Here is a 7,494-nt window from a genome sequence, read left to right as displayed (position 1 = left end):
GCAACCTTGACATCATATAAAGGGTAAGAGATGGTGGAGATGGATAGGAGAAAACAAATGTCGATTCAAACAAGTGTTTATTCTTTTCGTGTAGTTCCTCCCTGGCCGTAACTTAGAGAGCGGAGATTCTGAAGCCTTAAGTATGGGATAAGAGGGATGAGAGGGATGTTTGGATTTAGACGTAATAGTACTTTTAAGAGAGTAAAAAAAAAAAAAAAAAAACAAGCATTAAACTTGAAAATATGTGAATAGAATTGTAGTTTTGTAATGTGAAAAGATGGTTCACAGACTGAGCAGGAAAGAACAGGTCATGTATGCAGCGATTGGGTGTGCGTGGGACATTTGGGACTGCAAGTGGTAATCAAAGAAAAAAAGGTTAGAATAAGAGATCCTATTGGTCGATCAAGTTCTCTGGAAGAAAAAAAAATGAGTGTATTCCTGAACAAAAGCCAACAGAGGCTATTTGATATATAAAATTGTGATATTTTTGTATTCAGTGTCGGTCCTTTTTCCATTGTCGAGGGTTTCAGCAGGGCAGATATTTGTATTTCTCTTTTTCTTTTTTTACCTATAAGTCTCTTTCTGGTTTTGGATTGTTTGCCTTGCTCCTCTTTGGTAATGTTGGACGTGTGTGAACATGTTGTTGTAAGTGTTGCTTTCTGGATGTAAATGCATTGTAGGTGAAGGACTAAATCTATCTGCCACAAAACGAGTTTTAAAAAAAACTACAAAAAAAAAGAAACAAAAAACTACAAAAAGTATTCAAAATGGAAGGCAGGCGAAGCTGTCACCAATCAGTTAGTACTTGTCATTCACCATTATTTTTTTTAAATCAACGTTATTGCCAACCTTTTTGTTTTTGTACTTGAAGTGACTAAAAGAAGAGAGGCGGGTTTCCACCTGCCGTATTCTCAAACACTGTGAGTAGAGGGAGACCTCTCACCCCCTCGTTCCCTCGTCCCCTTGCTCCCTTGCCCCCTCGTCTCATACCCATCCACTCTAGCCTGTCACCTGAGGCCTGTCACCTGAGGTCGAGGCAAGCCAGTGTCTGAAACAATTCCACCCAGTCCAATAACTAGATGAATCCAGTCACATACTCTTATCATTGTACTCTGAATGTTTTCTACTTATGCGTGTGTGTGGGTGTAGATGAGTGTGTCCACTCTGTGTGTGTGTGTGTGTGTGATACAAAATAAAAAATGATGCTCTGCCACTTTTTCTCTCTATATGTTGGAAAAAATACAAAATGGCTGATATAGTTCTTCCCTCAATGTTAATCTGATGTTTCTGTAATATCTTTGTGCCTAAAAATGGAAATTGTTCAACAAAATGTCCATCTATATCTGCTTAGTTTCTGTATTTTCAGAAGAAAATAAATGGTGTCTCCAGCACTCTAGGGATGTCTTGAGGATTTCAAATGACCTGGTTTCTGATTCTGAATAGTTGGTTTTATTTTCAAGGAAGGTAGTGCCCTCAAACCTTAACAAATTGGTAACGGGGGAAAAAACAAAATCTGCATTCAATGTTTTGCCCCTCTTCTAACCTCCTTCTCTAGTATTCGTCCCAAAAACTGTAATTTACTTACACCCCCAAAAAAACAAGTAAATAAAAACATATCGAATAATACACTGTTAAGCCAAACGGTTGTAAGACTTTAAGATTATAAACATTCCTGTCTATGGGAAAAAAAATTAATGCATTTTTCTTCCTCAAATCTGCGCTTAAAATGCCTCTGCATTTGGAAATAATGTCAGTTTTTTTTCAGTAAAAAAAAGTTTATTTTTGACCGGTTGGCAAAAAGAGGGTCACCCTCTGATCATTTTGTAAAAAAAAAAAAGTAGAAAAAAAAAAAAAAAAAAAAAAAATACAATTCTTGATAAACGTTTAAGTTGAAATGAAAAATGTGTCTGGAATCATGGCATCCCTAGAGTGGGCACTGTGTGTTCGGTGTGGTGTTATAGAACGAGTAGCCATTTCATGCAGTGTTGCAATGCATGTGCCATTGAGGTCTAGACTAAAACTGTTTGGGTAACAAAGCACCAGGACATCTTAGCACTGAGGACCAGCGACCCTCACGGACCAAGCGTACAAGGCTTGTTATGTAACAAAGCTTTTCTCTCTTTTTCTGGCTTGTCTGTGAGTTGTTTTGTTTCCATTCATTGTTGTGACAGCACAAGTGCCAGTCAAGTTTCTCTGTATTAAGAAAATAGTGTTTTTATTATGATTTGAATTGTTATAGTTTTCGTCTACCTCAGCACCTAATCTTAGCCTAATCTTAGAAGGTGCCCAATTATTATAATTTTTGTTTCTTTTTATTTTGTTGTCATTTGTATAAAGAAAATAAAAATTTGCATTAGAGCTTTGCAAAGGTCCTTTGTCTTTCCCAGCGACGAGCTGGTTTCCATGGCAGCGCTAAGTGAGCCAAGCCATCGATCCCAGTGACTGTTCGTTGATTTAGCGGTTTTCTCTCTTTTCTGCGTAGGATCCAACGTCTCTTTGTAACATTTGTGTTCTCTGATGGAGTGTGAAAAAAATAAAAGAAAATAAAAGAGATTAAATGCTGCAGGTTTTCTTCTCCATGTTGTCACTAAGTAAATTTTGTGCCTTCAATAGTGAAAGAATAATATTTTTTACATCCTACTAACGGTAGATTGTTTTGTAGTGAACATTTTTTGTATTTTTATTTATGAGTCTCATAAGAAAAATAACAATGTTCAGTTGTATACCTTCAATCTGCAGTTAGAAAAAAAAATAAAAAATGGACTTCATTTTGTTGTGCCTGTTTTTTAAGGCTGTGCTATCAGCCCTTTGAGATTTTCAAGAATAATATAAAATCTTACTGTTACTGGGCCGTGGAGGTTCGTAGAAAACATTTCTGTACAGAAAGAAATCAGCTGCTGTAGCTGTACAGTTTGTGTCTAGTGTGCATCCAAAGGAACCTGTGTGTGGGAAGACTTGTTTCTTCAGGGCCTAAACACACCTTTCCTATCTCGACTGCATTTTCCATTCCAGAGCTATAAGGCAGCTAGCTGTGTAGACTACCAGCCACGCTTCCTCAAAAAGAAGGCCGGCTGTGTAGACTACCAGCCACGCTTCCTCAAAAAGAAGGCCGGCTGTGTAGACTACCAGCCACGCTGCCTCAAAAAGAAGGCCGGCTGTGTAGACTACCAGCCACGCTGCCTCAAAAAGAAGGCCGGCTGTGTAGACTACCAGCCACGCTGCCTCAAAAAGAAGGCCGGCTGTGTAGACTACCAGCCACACTGCCTCAGAAAGAAGGCCGGCTTTGTAGACTACCAGCCACGCTGCCTCAGAAAGAAGGCCGGCTGTGTAGACTCGTTGCCTGAGAAAGAAGGCCGGCTGTGTAGACTCGTTGCCTCAGAAAGAAGGCCGGCTGTGTAGACTCGTTGCCTCAGAAAGAAGGCCGGCTGTGTAGACTCGTCACAGAAAGAAGGCCGGCTGTGTAGACTCGTTGTCACAGAAAGAAGGCCGGCTGTGTAGACTCGTTGTCACAGAAAGAAGGCCGGCTGTGTAGACTCGTTGCCTCAGAAAGAAGGCCGGCTGTGTAGACTCGTCACAGAAAGAAGGCCGGCTGTGTAGACTCGTCACAGAAAGAAGGCCGGCTGTGTAGACTCGTTGTCACAGAAAGAAGGCCGGCTGTGTAGACTCGTTGTCACAGAAAGAAGGCCGGCTGTCTTCTGACTAATGAAGATGCATAGACTGTCCTGGAGTTCCTCAAGGTGCTCCTGAGGACAATGGTTTGTTTCCTCAAACATTCTCCACACTTTTCTGGTGAAGGACACAGACAAATCAGTGTGTGTGTCTGTGTGTGTATATCCATACAGTACCAGTCAAAGGTTTGGACACATATACACTACTGTGCAGAAGTCTTAGGCCCCCAATATTTTTTTTATGAATATTGTCTTACTTATTTTTTTGTCTGTGCAAATTTGCGTTTTTTGTTGTTGTTGGTCTTTTCATGGCATTATTTCTTAAAGCATTTTTGTTTTGTACTTACTTAAAAAAAATAAAAAATAAACACTTGTGCACAGTACTGTGTACACACAATAGATATAGTACACATTGAGTTTAAATCTATACACCTCTGGTTCCAGATCCTCACAACATCCCTATTTATCGCTTCCCTTTCAAACCAGGAAAGTTTCAGATGGGGGGAGGGAAGGAGGGGGGAGAATGATGGTGATTTGAATAAGTCAGCCTGGCTTAGGAGAACTTCCTCTCATAACTCCACTGATGGCCTAAAAGACATTGTGCTCTCTCCCGGGGCTTGCTACTAAACGCCTTAAATCATTTAAGTCGTCTAATGCCAGAAAAGCCTCACAGAGCGCGAGGTATTAAATCAAGTCCAATGAACTGAGAAGTGCTCCACTGATGCTAGTTTGACTACAGCCCTGGTTCTCCTGGTCCCTCCTGGAGGAGGCTGGAAGATAGTTGGTGAGGCTGGGGGAGCCCGAAGGAGGTTAAGGGAGGCTGGGGGAGGCTGGGGGAGGCTGGGGGAGGTTGGGGGATGCTAGGGGAGGTTGGGGGATGCTAGGGGAGGCTGGGGGAGGTTGTGGGAGGCTGGGGGCCGTAGGGGTGGGAGAGGCTGTGTAAGGGCACGGTGAGGAGTGCTGGGGGAAACGGGGAAACGGAATTTCCCCTGAACGGTTGTGTGGTGCCTACAGCTCCCCCTGCTGAATGGCTGAGGGGGGTAAAACCCCAGTTGGATACTTGATGGGGAAGGGTGAGAAATTTGTGTTCACTGAATGTCCAATAGATGAGGATTCGCTGAGACTTAATAGGGATATTCAGAGTCGATCTAATTTGTTGGGTGTGTCGGAATGGCCCGAGGCTAACAAAAATACAAACTGTTGTGTGTGTGTCCTAAAGATTGATTTGAATCCTGCCTGTCAGTCAGCCTGCCTGTGTGCCAGTAGGCTTGGTTTAGCCTCCCATCCACACAGTCCCGCCCCCACCACATCACACCACCCCACAGTGTTAATGTTTAGCGACTTAGCATCCAGGCTGCTCTCACTTCTCTCCAGCACAAGCCCCCTGATCCCCTCTCATTACCGGGCTTCTAAATGCCCTCATTAGACTGGCTGGAACGAGCACCATCATCTCTACAACCTCAAATTGTCGTTAGGTGGTTAACGGGGTGAGACCTGACTGGTTCCACTTTTCATACTCCGACGACGACACGAGCCTAGTGATCCAACGTGGGCTGGCTTTATCAGATGAGCTTTGTTAGTCAGATACACTTTGATACAGTGCATTTTAATGGGCGCCTCTATCTCTCTGTCTCTCTCTCTCTGTCTCTCTCTCTCTGTCTCTCTCTCTCTGTCTCTCTCTGTCTCTCTCTCTCTGTCTCTCTCTCTGTCTCTCTCTCTGTCTCTCTCTGTCTCTCTCTCTCTCTGTCTCTCTCTCTCTGTCTCTCTCTCTCTGTCTCTCTCTCTCTGTCTCTCTCTCTCTGTCTCTCTCTCTCTGTCTCTCTCTGTCTCTCTCTCTCTGTCTCTCTCTCTGTCTCTCTCTCTCTGTCTCTATCTCTCTGTCTCTCTGTCTCTCTCTCTCTCTCTCTCTCTCTCTCTCTGTCTCTCTCTCTCCTTCCCTCTGATACACACAGACACACACCACACACAGCTGTGTGTGTGGTGTGTGTGTGGTGTGTCGCCACACTCGCTACACACCAACCCATCCACTCTGCCTCTGCTCCCCCCGGCAGGAGAGGGGAGGACAGGCAGGGCAGCAGAACGCTGCACTCCCAGACAGGGTCAGACAGGTGATCTACTCGTCTGGACTGACTGCAAATACCTCCCGAATACGACAGGTGTGTTAGCTGGGAGTGTGAGCTTCCAGCTTCTGAAGTTTTCACATCGAACCGTTTCAAAATGACTTGGATATGTACTAGTATAGTGCAAAACTCTCGCATTCCCGAGAATGCGAGAGTTTTGCAAGAATTATTTTTTTTGCAAGAATAATTTTTTTAACATTGTCTTTTTTCTAGTCTTTTTTTTTCTAATCAAATCAAATCAAATGTATTTGTATAGCCCTTTTTACACGCAAGCATGTCACAGAGGGCTTCACATACGCCCATAGAACTGCCCCTCAACCAACCTAAACCCTCAAGGAAGACAAGGAAAAACTCCCAACTCTACTTCGACCATGTCTGAGTTTCTCTCAGAACTGACCGTCTCAAGTTAATAATGCTGGGAGGGCTGTCCGTCTGCTAGACACTAACAGGAGACAGGAGAACTACTCTCTTCAACTCCCTGTTATTAGGGGCCAGCCTTCATCCATCCCTCCTGCCCTCCATCCCTGTCTGAGGCGTGCAGACGGGCTGTGCAGAGATGCCCTTGTGTTCCCCACACCAGGCTAATGAGGCACGTTATTCCCTGCGTTCCTGTGCAGCTCATCAGTAAACACACGGGCGGCGCTGGAGTTCTGGTTTGATTTCCAGAGCACCGTGAGGCATCCCATGGTGAAGATGCAAATGACCGAACACGTCTTTTGATGATCTGTATCGTTAGATATAGATATTTATCATAGCAAAGCAACAGGGGGTTCTCTAAGTGGACAGGTGAACCGGACTTGCCCAAAAAACAACTGAAATGATTTTATTTAGTTACAGTTTCAAGGTGTGAATAGAAAGACAACGTGTCTCGACTTTGAGTTAATTCAGTCGTATGTAGATTTCTGTTCTGCGATCAGATAACAGCTCTCTCTAGTGGTGCCTCGTGGCACTACAGGTCTCCTCTGGGCTCCGAGAAGGTCATCTAGTCTGAAGCGAACTGAAGTCGGCCTTCACAAAAAGGTCCAAATCCCATTTGTAAGTAAACATTTCTCACTGATCCACCAGGTGTACAATGTCGACCGAACCCGTCCGCGATGAACTGGACCTCAAACACGAATCAACCTCGCGTGTGGAAACCCAAACGTGTCACAGTCATAACTGGATGTGAGTTGCTTCTCCTCAGAGTGGCAGACGCCAGGCTGACGTTTAATGATAGTGAGACAACGGCGTAACTCAAATCCAATAAGTACATCCTCAGCTGTCCATCGAGTGACACGCTCCTGTAGTCTTTCTCTGAGTCGGGGATCATTCAGCAGCAGCCCGCTGAACCACAAACAGCCCTGGGCTCGGGCTCCACATCGATTCTATTGGAGTCAATGTGCCCATTTACTGTGGGACGGATTCTCGCTTTAATTATGTAGGGTGTCAATGGCATTTATCCAATCAGGGAGCAAACTCGCTGAGTGCATTGCCAGCAAGGTAAAAATCTTTACGATTAGTACATTAGTGTCAGTTTGCAGGCTCGAGGCATCACTGGGAAGAATGAATACTCACCGCTCATTTGGAGGATGGGGGGGTTAATGATGTGGCTTGGCACCACGACACCTAGTGGTGGGGGCTGTGTTAAGCAGGGCCTTTAAAGGGATATTCCGTCAATATTGTTTTATGTTATCATTAAGTACGACCCTTTTCCGGTAAACATATTT

Source organism: Osmerus mordax, chromosome 25 (assembly GCF_038355195.1).
Source record: "Osmerus mordax isolate fOsmMor3 chromosome 25, fOsmMor3.pri, whole genome shotgun sequence".
NCBI lineage: Eukaryota > Metazoa > Chordata > Actinopteri > Osmeriformes > Osmeridae > Osmerus > Osmerus mordax.
Note: the sequence above shows the minus strand (reverse complement) of the source record.